Here is a 12,770-nt window from a genome sequence, read left to right on the forward strand (position 1 = left end):
TTACCCATGCTCTCTGTACATTATTGTCCAATCATTTACCTTAATATCTTTTACCATGTACCTTCCCTTTCTTATTCCTTTATTGGAAAGGTACTATCACATTGTTGAACCTGGTAGACAGTCAGCCAAAGATTCACTAATGACTTAACTCAATAGACACTGATTGAACACATTCTGTGTGCAGAATAAAATGGTAGCTCCTGAGGTAAATAAAAAGATGAATTAATCACAGACCTAAAGTTCACAATCAAGTGGCAGAGATGGTGACAAGACATATAATTCAGTGCCTGAGTAAGATGTTGAGAAAAAAAAGGAGGAGGAGAGAGTGAAATATTTAGATACTGAAAGTTTCTTATTTACTATTAGTGTAGAATTTACATCATTACATGAGTTCCACTGCAAAAAAAAGAACTCTGAACTTTCTTATTTAAACATTTACCACATCTCTCATCATTCATTTGCTCTATATACTCTTATTTATTGAGTGCCTCCTCTCATTTATTGAGTACAATGCTGCATAAGGATATACCAGAACACGGAGTGATGTAGTATGTAAAAATAAAACATTTGAGCGTTAAGGATTGCTATTTTCATAGAGATGCTTATACAGCTTGACCCAGAATTTTCTTCAGGATCAAAGCTCACTTTCACAGAAACTACCTGTTATAGTTTATTTAACATTTTTTAAATCTTAATATTTAAATAAAGTTAATATTCTTGGAATTTTCATTTCAAAAAGTCTTTGGATTAATGGGAGAAGCCAGGAGTTCTGGCAGTAAACAGAAGCACAAAAAAGTCATCATAACACCTATACATCTCATCATTTATCTGGCAAGTTTTGCTAGAAATGACAACATCCAAAACAGAGTTCTAATCCTCCCAACTGGCGACAGATACCAAATTATAAGTCCAATTCTTCTTATAGTTCACTAAGTTTTCCTGGGTCTGGAAGAAGATAGCCAAAGGGCTGTAAATTAACATCCTTCATATTATTTTGATAATATGCAAAATCTTTAACAAATTTTACACTGCAAACTACTTAGCTCCTTTTAAAGGTGGCAAAATATATTCAGATATGAAAATACCCACGTAAAATTGCAGACACCAGTTATACTCACTTCAGTAATGGCCATGAGTTAATAATTAATTTGCATAAAATGACAAGTAAAAAACAATTGAGAAAATTGATTCTTTCTTATCAAAAAGAGAAGTATTGCTCACAGAAAAATGCTATGGGAAAAAACACTCAGTTTTATATCCAAATGATCAAGTGTGAGCAGTGAATAGAGAATTTGCAAAAGTGCAGGGACTCAAAATCCCATATATTCATTTTCAGGAAGATACTGTAAGATGTGCTCTAGCAAAATGTGGCAGTAAAACAAGAAAGAGGCAGACTGGTGCCTAGAAAATAGAGCATCCAACACAAGAAAGCTACAAAATGGAGTCCCACCAGGACAGCCATGCCTTAGGCTAGAAGGCAACCAAGAATAAAACAGTGAAGAGGGGTAAGGTCTCAAACTATCGATTTATCTGAACATTTGAAAAAATTGTAGTAATGAGTATTTGAGTGTTCTGACAGAGAATTTGAAAAGATATATTGAAAATCAAACAAAACAAAGGGGGAGCAAGGCAATTATTGAGTCCAGGAAAAGCAAAAGGCTAAAACAAAGTAATATATAACAATAGTATACTACTTGGCTTATTAATAAACAGTATCTACATAGTAAATGCTGACCAATAATCTAAGCAAATATTTTATAATGATATGGAGAAGATAGAGGAAGGGAAGAGAGGTCAATGTGAAAAAGAGAAATCCATAGTCAACAGGTGATATCTAGATGTGATAAATAAAGAGTTATATATGCATATAATTTATATATGAAGGAGAGGAAAATACCAGCCCAATCAACTAAGTTGTTGAAAGTGAATGTCTCTGGGTAATGGGATTGGAAATGAAGAAAGATAGATGACTCACGTTTATTATAATCCTTTTATTTTTAAAAACTATGTGTATAGCATTTTGATAAAAACTTTACATATTTTAATTAACTTGCAATAACCAAATATATTCTGCCTAATCTAAGTAGAGAAATAATTTGCTAAAGGGTATTAGGGAACACGTAGGTTCATTACACAGGTTAGTGAAACAGGGTAGAGGTCAAGCACCCAGGAACACACAGAGATTTGGCCAATAAAGAAACTTCTATTGCCAAAAGCTGCATATCCCAGCTAGCATTCCAGAAAAAATGGATTTTACATACTCTGGTTGCTTACTTTTGCATGTCTTCCAGAATGTAGATGATAGACTCTACTGTGCCCTTAGCCTGGGGCAAAGGAGACTAGAAGTAGATTCTTCATTAGAGATACAAAACTCAAAGTTTGGGAAATTATCAAAATATAGAGAAGGTATTCAAAAGATACCAGACAGCCACAAATGACAAATGTTTGCTACATCTAGATAAATCTATTCCTTTCCTAGAATGTGTGATTTTCTTCATTAATATCTGACCATTTTAATCTAAGCATCATTGAAAATTCTGAAAAAAAATGCTAAGAAAATGTTATGATTCTGGATTGGCAACTTCTGGGAACTTATTATGTATCCTTGTAGACAAGAGATATCCGAGCACAACATGTACAAAGAATGTGAGTATAGATTTTGGGCCTGACTATAAGAAAGCAAATTTGGGGCTTCCCTGGTGGCGCAGTGGTTGAGAGTCTGCCTGCCAATGCAGGGGACACGGGTTCGAGCCCTGGTCTGGGAAGATCCCACATGCCGCGGAGCAACTAGGCCCGTGAGCCACAATTACTGAGCCTGCGCGTCTGGAGCCTCTGCTCCGCAACAGGAGAGGCCGCGATAATGAGAGGCCCGTGCACCGCGATGAAGAGTGGCCCCCACTTGCCGCAACTAGGGAAAGCCCTCGCACAGAAGCAAGGACCCAACACAGCCATAAATAAATAAATAAATAAATAAAAATTAAAAAAAAAAAAAAAGAAAGCAAATTTGAACAGGCAGCTGAGTAGGAGTAAGAAACATTTGATTATATGGAAAGGTGTAGAAGATCAGATAAAAAACTTGGTATCTTGGGGAATAGTTACAAATTCTGTCATAAGAATGAGTGTCTTCTGTTTTCTCTTCTGCATACTACACACTAAAGATTATTTTTACTTTAGTTGGAGATTGAGCATCTTAAGTATGAGTTTTGGTGATTATATTTTTCTTTAGCTAAAATTATCACAAAGTACTTCACTTATTAGCAGCAATTATGTGATAGTCAACTATATTAAGAAGCAAACATATTTGTCTCCAGTGTAATTATGCACAATTAGAGACAGTGACAACATAAATAACAGCAGAGATAATATAATATTGTAATAATATAAAATAAAAATTGAATTTTTTATTGGATAAAATAAGAATCCAGATTTTGTTTACTAATTTGAGTCAACAAATGCCAAAAAGTTAGGCTAGCCCAACAATCCAAAATTAGATATATAAAACAACTCCCAGAAATAGTATCACTCTAAAATTCTTCAGACACGTTAGACCTTCAAAACAGAATTGCAGAATGTAGATACTATGCCAGCAGTTATGCTCTGCCTCTAGAAAGATTATGATAGTCATTGATTTCCAAATGCACATTGTGGAAGTAAATTTAGAGTTGATCTGGAATATGACAACTTTATTTTATAGATTATAAAACCAAAAATCTTAGAATTGGAAAAATTCATACCTTCGTTTTATATAAGTGAAAAGAAAAGCTCAGAAAGTAATAGCAGTCACACATGTACGGAAGAAAACATTTTAGAACCCAGATTTCTTGATATCAAGTTAGTGTGGAACCAGGATATGATTTCAGACATTGTACACATTCTTAACTACTACATTATACTGCCTCTTGACAAAGAAAAAATATACATGGTTATTAAAGATAAAAAGGCTAATTTCAGTTACCATAAAAGATATGTAAATTAAAATAAGAGGAAATCACAGTTCACAGTTACAAAGTCACTGTGAACACTGAATAAATGTATACTGAGCCATTGCTCCTGGGGGAAATAAAGGATCAGGTTCCTGCAAGCTTTTGGTCACAACATTTTCTTCAACTGATAAATATATAACTTTATTTAATCATATGCAGTGTTTCTTTATAATAAAACACTAGCTGAGAACATTATCCTGACGCTGGGTAACATGACCATAAATTTCTTGGCCCTTCAACCTCACAACAATGCTGTCTACTATGCTTCTTTTAATCAGTCATCATCTCATGAATCCACAAATTTAGCTGCCTTTCCCTCTTTCCCATAGCTTCGTCATGAACTGTAGATGTTACTTTTGCATTTTCCAGAGCAGCCTCACGTACAGATCAGTGAATTTCCTCTCCGTTTCTCTGGATATCTGTTGATTCATTAACATTGCACTCACAGCCAACAGCACTATAACTCGAGCCTGGGTGAAGCTTATCTAGCGTGCGTATTTTCTCCGGAAGGCACATCCCAGCTTTCTTACACATGGGAACTGTAAACAGCATTTCAGCATACACTAGGGGACCATTTAAACAGCAAAATTACCAAACAAAAGCACAAAAATGTGGAAATTGTGGCACTATATTGACTGTGAAAAAGACATTTGTTTACAGTATGAAAGTTGAAACAAGAAAGCAGAGGATGGCCTTGTTTGACCATATGTGACTCAAAATTTTCACCACTCTGCACATGTCCACAAACAACCAGGAAAGTGCCCTGAGTATTGACTTTAGAATTGCAAATAAACTTTAAAGAGTAAGCAAATTCACAAATACAGAATTCATGATTAGGATTGACTGTATATTGACAAGGATTTCAAAAGATCGATAAGACTAGTGTTGGCAAGGATGGGGGCAGTGGACATACTCCAGTGCTGGAGTTTGCCTTCTGAAATAGGACAGACTTTTCCGAGGCCAACTTGGAAATATGAAGCAGAAATTTAAAAACTGTTCATATACTGTGAGAATTTTATGTGGTAGCCAGATTGGCAGCCTGGATGGAACAAAAAGGCTGAACCTTCCCTGAGTAAGAGAGAATTCCTCCTACCTGATGGCCTTTGAACTTGGACGACAGTTTTTTCCTGCCTTCGGACTCGAATTAAAACATTGACACTTCTTGGGTCTTGAGCCTGCCGGCATTTTGAATGGAAACACAAACTTGACTCTTGGGTTTTCTACTTGCAGAATCAACCTGCAGATTTTGAGAATTCTGAGGCTTCATAATCTTGTGAGCTGATTTTTTATAATAAGTCTCTTTCTACATATAAATCCTATTGGTTCTGTTTCTCTGGAGAACTCTAACACATATGCTTTGTTCTTGGAGTTGTACTTCTAGGAATATATCTCGAGAAATTAATCATACAGTAGATAGATAGATAGATAGACTGATAGATTGATAGAGATATATATATCTTTTACATAATGAGGTTTATAGAAATATTATTATAATAGCAATGAGTTAGAAAGAACCTAAACATCCACAAAAAAGGTTTTTGTATGTCATACTGTGCTGCGATATAAAAAATTATGATATTGGTATATTTATTTACATAGGCCATTATAAAATATTATGCTAAAAAATGATTACTAGCTACCATACACAGTATAATTACATTTTAAAAATATATGTGAACATATACGCATAGAAAGAAGTCTTAACAGAAGTGGTTATCTTGAGTGGTAGGAATCTGGGTAAATTCTGTTTTTATTACCTACTACATATTTATATTTTCTTTTTCTTCTATAATGAACATATATTAGTGTGCTGCTCAAAAAGAAAAGAAGCCCATGATGGACAAAAGACTATGTGACGTGGTAGAAAGAACTCTAGGTTTGATGTCAGGTGACCTGGGTTCTAAACCCAAACCTTCACTAACTTGAGACAGTAGCTTAACTACCCTGGTCCTCCTTTTCTCATCTATAATATCATAGAACTGAACTAGGTGATCTCTAAGGCCTCTTCCAGTACCACACTCAGTCTTCCCCAGGCCCACGTTTCTTCGGATTCTTTGGTGAAGGTTCTACGTGTTGGTACCCTCATGATTTCAACTCAGGGATATGAGGGAACACAAAAAGAACAACTTCTGCACAGTGGCTGTTGGGACATTCCCAACCTGTAACCCTATCTGAACCCTAATTTGGCTCGATCCTGAGCTTGTGATAGCAGAATGGAGGGATATAGATCAGACATGACTTTGCATTATTTGGTGGCATTGCCCAAGTATCCTAGAAAGAGACGGACAGTATATAGTAAAAAGAACATGGATGTTGGTGTTTGAATTCCCACTCAAGCACTTACTAATTCTGAGGAGGATTTTCCTCACCAGTTAAAAAGAGACTGTTCTATGTACTTCAAGAGTTCTTACGAATTCTCAATTCACTAAAGTAGCAAAAGTGCATAGTACAAAGTAGGCAGACACTCGAAAAAAAATAAGTAATTGTTTCCTTTTCTTCTTCCTTTCACAGATGACACATTCTAGAATCAGGCTGATTCCAGGGACAATAGGAAAAGGGAAGTAAGTTTTCTTCATAACTGTCCTAGGAGCTAGAGGTAACCTTGTTGTTCTACCTAATGATTATATTAGACAGTTGGTAAATTATAGCTTACCATGAATTTATTATCATAGCAGTAAAAAAAAAAAAAAGCAAGTTAAGCAATAATAGACAGGAAACAAGGATTTAATTTTGGGATCCAATTTGGAGCACAGGTAAGGTGATACAGGAGCCTAATATTTCATTCATCTAATGAAATATCTCCAGGCTTGGTAGTGATTAGATGCAGAGTCATTCCCTGGCCCCTGTAGTAGATAATAGCTCTGACACTGTGTCCTTTAACAAAGCACCAGAGGAACAGCTCAATATACTCCAAGAGGAACAAATCACACCTGTCCAACCTACACGGGTCCTGGATTCTGCCCACAAAAGCACTGACATAATCTGATCTTATTTTACTCAAGAATTCTCATGGGATCTTAGGGTAAGAGGTTATTGTTTTATCCTGAAAACTATTTATATTCTTTAGAAAGGGAGTTATGCAAACTCATGTTGATGCATAACTGGGAACAAATTATGAGGCCTCTTAGGAACTCAATGAATCTTAGTTTCTCACAGAGAGGAAACCACTTGATTATCCAAAGAGATGATCTAAATGTTCTGTTCCCTGATCCCACTCTGATTTGTGACTACCTCCTAATTCCCTAAAGCTACAGTTTCTTAACTGTGTGCCATCTCAAGGTGGCAGAAGATTTATAGGGGAGCTGTGGAATTTTTACATTTTTAATGGAAACACAGTGATACTGAACATCTGTCAGACAGCCCGTGAATGACAAGCTTGAAGTAATTTTCAGACCACACAACATTCCTTTGGATGACATCATCTTTTAGAAGCTGGGTTTCTGTAGCAAGTACTGCAGAAAAATTAATGAGGGACAGGAAGTGAGGATAGTGGGATCCAGTCTGACTCCAAGGTTTGAGAAGTTGTGCAGTACCCAACAGATGCACACATCCCATTTGGAGGTAATTGTGGTTATTCAAGAATGATATAAAATAATTTTTTCTTTCAATTTATGTGTATCACTTTTTCATGTGGCTACTAAACTGCTAGGGCATAAATACTTATGAAGTTGTTTGGATCTAACTACTTACACATTGAACTCTCAGGTACTTATTTTGGCCTAAGGATGCTGTGGAAAAAAGGAAATACTGAGACACTAAGGGCCCCATGAATAGAGAAAGTTCGGTAGCCTCTGCCCTGCAGCCCTCTTCCATCTTGTCAGTATGGCTCAGGTCAATATTTTATATTCAAAGGCATATCTATCACAATACGCTGCCCGAGGAGGTGGGTATTCCCTTTCATCGAAGTAGAGAAAGTTAAAATAAATTTTAGGTCATTAAGATCTTGTCAGCCTACTGAGAATGCCTGCTATAGTTCGTGTTAAATATTTATCACCTGAGGACAGCCATCTGTTCTTTCCAATTCTCATTTGGCCTCCGTCTCCTCTCTTCCTGCCAAAAGTATTAGATGCTTGATGGTTTGATTTCCAAAATCAGGATGCTTTGGGGTTGCCTCTTGTATGTGTTTATTTATAGCAATATTTGTTCTGTCTGACCTGCTTTCTGCATTTCTCAAAACATCCACATTTCATAAATGTACTATTAAATTTCTCATCATGTTGCAAGCTACAAGCACTCTAAAATAATTATTTCTCCTTTCTGCTTAAACTGGAAAGCTGGAAAATAAATATTCAGACTTTATCAGTCACTCATGTTAGTAATAAGGCACAGAAACTCCAAGTTATAATTGCATACTAGGAATCTGGCGCTTTTCTCTATTTTCTCAATATTCATTCTCTCCGGGAGAACCCCTCTGACCTTATTGTTACCACAGGACAATATCTGTGAAGATGGCTCCCAAATCTCTCTCTCTCTTATCCTGTCTTCTGAATTGCAGCCACACATTCTAAATTGCCTAGATATGCCACAGCCCCCCACCAACTTTCCTCTCATGCTGCTCTTCTTTCCTCCTTCCTTTGCAACCAACTCAGGCTCAAAATTTTGTTTACCTTTTCCTCCTTATTTCTCCTTCCCAACAACCAAAGGATTTCAAGTCTTAGCAATCTATCTCTTCATCTGTCCTCTACTCCCATGGCAACTTCCCTGGTTTAGGCTTTTATTTCTTCTTACGCCAGTTCATTCTCTACAAAGCAGCTAGATCATTTGCTAGATTCAAATCGGCCCATGTCAACTTTCTCCCAGCTTTATTGAGATACAGTTGACATAAAACAGTATGGAATTTTAAGATGTACAATATAATGATTTCGATATATGTATTTATTGCAAAACGACTACCACAATAAGGTTAATCCACACATATATCACCTCACATAGTTACAATTTGATGCGTGTGTGTGTGTGTGTGTGGTGAGAATTTTTTAAATCTATTGTCTGAGCAATTTTCAATACAGTATTGTTAACTATAGTCACCATGCTATACATTACATCTCCAGGACTTAGTCATCTTATAACTGGAAGTTTGTACCCTTTGACCTTCACCCATTTCCCCCACCCCTCACCCCCTTGCAACCACCAATCTGTTCTTTGTTTCTAGGAGTTCAGTTTTCTTAGATTCCACATATAAGTGATACCATAAAGTATTTACCTTCCTCTGTATGACATTTCATTTAGCATAGTGCCCTGAGACTTCATCCATGTTGTCACAAATGGCAAGATTTCCTTCTTTTTATGGCTGAAAATACTCCACTGTTTATATATACCACATTTTCTTCATTCATTCATTGTCAATGGACCCATAAGTTGTTTCCATGTCTTGGCTATTGTAAATAATGCTGTTTTGTCACATTTATATTTTAGATTTTCTTGCCTTGATCTTGCATGATTTGACCCCTGCTTATCTCACATGTTTCATCTCAAACCTCTTATCATCTCCACTAATAACAGCTCTGGCCTTTTTTCAGCTGCTCAAATATTCACCCTCCCAAACTCAGAGTCTCTCTACCTAGAAAATTCCTACTTTGTTCTCCCTCACCTTTTCTTTGTGGGATAGTGTTAGATTTAAACTGACCTTTGCTTAAATTCTATCCTCTTCTCTAGGAGTTATGGATGCAAGGTAACATAAATCAGCTCCCATTCACCCACCACTGCCCCACTCCACCTCCAGGAAAGAAAAAGTGCTCTGTTTAAGTTTTGCTCCAGCTGCGTTCAAATTTGGAGGCCACCACAGTTTAAATATAAAGCTCTCGTGGTATAATGACCCGAGTTAGCCACAACAACGACAAACCCAAGTGTAGGCTGATTGTAAAAAAAGAAATCTTAAAAGTACTTAAAGAAAACATGAACAAAATCTTTTCCTAAGCTTTTAACGGGAAGATCTGCCTTACCATGCTTTGTAACTTAGCAACCAAAGAAGAAAATAACGACACATTGTCTTAGTGAAATATTTGCTTTGAATATATTCTGCAGTATATATTAAAGTATCTCCTTATTTATTCATTCATCACCTTATATTACTGAATCTCTACTGTGTTCTAGGCCTTCTGCTGGCTCCAGAGTCAGTTCATTTTGAGGCAAGGGAGCTGGCCCTCTGTATTCTAGTATCAGTCAGTGTGATTGGCTATGGGTTGCCCCAGGGTTGGAAGGCTCAAGTGTAACCTCCCAGACAAGATGCTCTTATATCTCAAAGGTCGGTATTTGGAGAAGGTTGCAGTTTTGAGTGCTTAGCAATCCAAACTCACAACAGCTGTGGGATGAACACACCAGCCTTGTAAAGGTACATGGGACACTAACAGCTTTCACTACAAGGCGTAAATGAAAAAGCTGAAATCTTGGAAGCCCCGAAATGGTACACTTCTGGGGTAGGCATGGGTGTGATTAACATAAGCATTACTGCAGGAGTAAGCAAGGATGTATTATATTGTGCAGAACTGTTTTAGCTCATTTTAACACAGTGTGGCAGCAACAGAAGAGATGGCATCCCCAAACTTGGGTGAACTTTCTATGGTTGTCTCTCCTTGAGACATTTGGAAGCAAATCTGGGTTCCTTAGGTTGGGTAAGCTCCTGGGGTTCTTGATTCATTGGGAAACAAAGAGGGATAATAAACTTTTTGAAAACCTATTACATGAGGGTTCAGATGATTTCACTTAAAAAAAGAGAAAGGGCATGAACATACTTGTACTCTTAAGCTAAAGAAGAGTGCTTACAAAATGTGGGTTGCAGAGGAGTTAGTTATGGGCAGGCTGCAGGAGACGCCCTCTAAATTTCTGTTTTTCCCTTCCATGTGGGGTAAGAATTAATAACCTCGGGAAGGAGAAATAGTATCAAGTACCAGGAAGTGTCAATCTTCAGGCCTAGAAATAGGATGGGAAACGCACATGAAAGGGCTCACTAAGATAATTCTCTCCATTTGAGCCAGGATTGTTTACATGTCAAACAAAAACTAATGAATATTTATGTAATTTAGTAAAGATGACGTTAAATATTTCAAAACTAGAAATCTCAGAACCTCTTCAAAATTCTCAGATTTACCTTTTTTTTTTTTTTTAGCACTAATAGTAATATTTGAAGTTTAGTGAAAAAATACATGATTTTTCTTAGGTTCATTATTCTTGTTCTTGCTGTTACAAAGCCTTGGTTTTGATGTTTAAAACATGTGGTTACTAGATAACAAATAGCATGAACACTTAGATTTTAAATTTTACTTATTTTTAAATAGATAATAAATTCAGAAGGTGCAACATGGTAAAGAGTGAAAGGCAGGGTTGTGCCGGAGATGGCTCACGCTGGACCACAGGGCTGCTGTTAAGTATCTCCTCCCAACTCTCCATGTATGGAGATCACATTAATGTATTGGAGTGGATGCAGCGGGACTATTTACACTACAGAAATTGAAAAACACTATGAATCTAATCCCCCAACCCCACCTACTTGTTGAACATTCACGAGAACACCAAGGTAAAAGATCTCCCCCCTCCTTAATTTTCTACCCAGCCTCCTAATTTTGCTCCCCACATACAACTAATATTATTTGGGATTATTGGGATGTCTTCCCAAACATCATTTGGGCATACCAACAATATACTACATGTAATAAATATATACACTTACTTATTTCTCCTTCTGTAACACAAACAGTAACATTTCCTACATGCTGTTCTGCCCCTTGATTTTTCACTTAACAAAGCACATTGGAATCATATTGTAGTGGTGCATACAGTGTTTCCACTCTTTTTTTATGCTAGCAAGCTAATCCACTCTATGGGTGTACCATAATTTTTATTTAACCCAACATATTGCATCTATAGGCATGTGTATTTTAAATTTTGATGGAGAATGCCAAACCATTTTCCACAAATGTTCCAATTTGCACTCGCCTCAGTGGTGTCTGAAGTATACATTTATAATTAAAATGCATAACTATCCTGTCATATAGTCATATAAAGGTGTTGTTCTGTGTTAGAGAGAAATACTGTTTTCTGTTATTCCTCAATAAGTACAGGATAGATACAGATTGCTATTGTTTCAGTAAGTAAAAAGCCTTCTTTGACTAAAAATCTCTTCTGCAACTTCTTTATTCTCACTGGTAGGGCTTTGTGCAAAATGGCTTCACTAAAGCCCTTAGGAAAAATATTTATAAGATTCGACACAAGAGAAGTCTTTTTTGTATTCACTTCTCCAAATGCTTTTTCTATCTCGTTATTGCCACACACACAAAAAAGTATGAAATGATGTAGAGAACTTAACTTAGGCAGTGATTTATCAGAAGGAGCAGGAACACACATTTAAAGTGCTCATCTTTAAAGTAAAAGAAGGAACAAGTTTTGTTTTTTTTTGTTTTTGTTTGTTTGTTTGTTTTTTTATACTGCAGGTTCTTATTAGGCATCACTTTTATACACATCAGTGTATACATGTCAATCCCAATCCCCCAATTCAGCACACCACCATCCCCACCCCACCGCAGTTTTCCCCCCTTGGTGTCCATATGTCCATTCTCTACATCTGTGTCTCAACTTCTGCCCTGCAAACCGGCTCATCTGTACCATTTTTCTAGGTTCCGCATACATGCATTAATATACGATATTTGTTTTTCTCTTTCTGACTTACTTCACTCTGTATGACAGTCTCTAGATCCATCCACTTCTCAACAAATGACTCAATTTCGTTCCTTTTTATGGCTGAGTAATATTCCATTGTATATATGTACCACTTCTTCTTTATCCATTCGTCTG

The sequence above is a fragment of the Balaenoptera musculus genome, chromosome 4 (genome assembly GCF_009873245.2).
Source record: "Balaenoptera musculus isolate JJ_BM4_2016_0621 chromosome 4, mBalMus1.pri.v3, whole genome shotgun sequence".
NCBI lineage: Eukaryota > Metazoa > Chordata > Mammalia > Artiodactyla > Balaenopteridae > Balaenoptera > Balaenoptera musculus.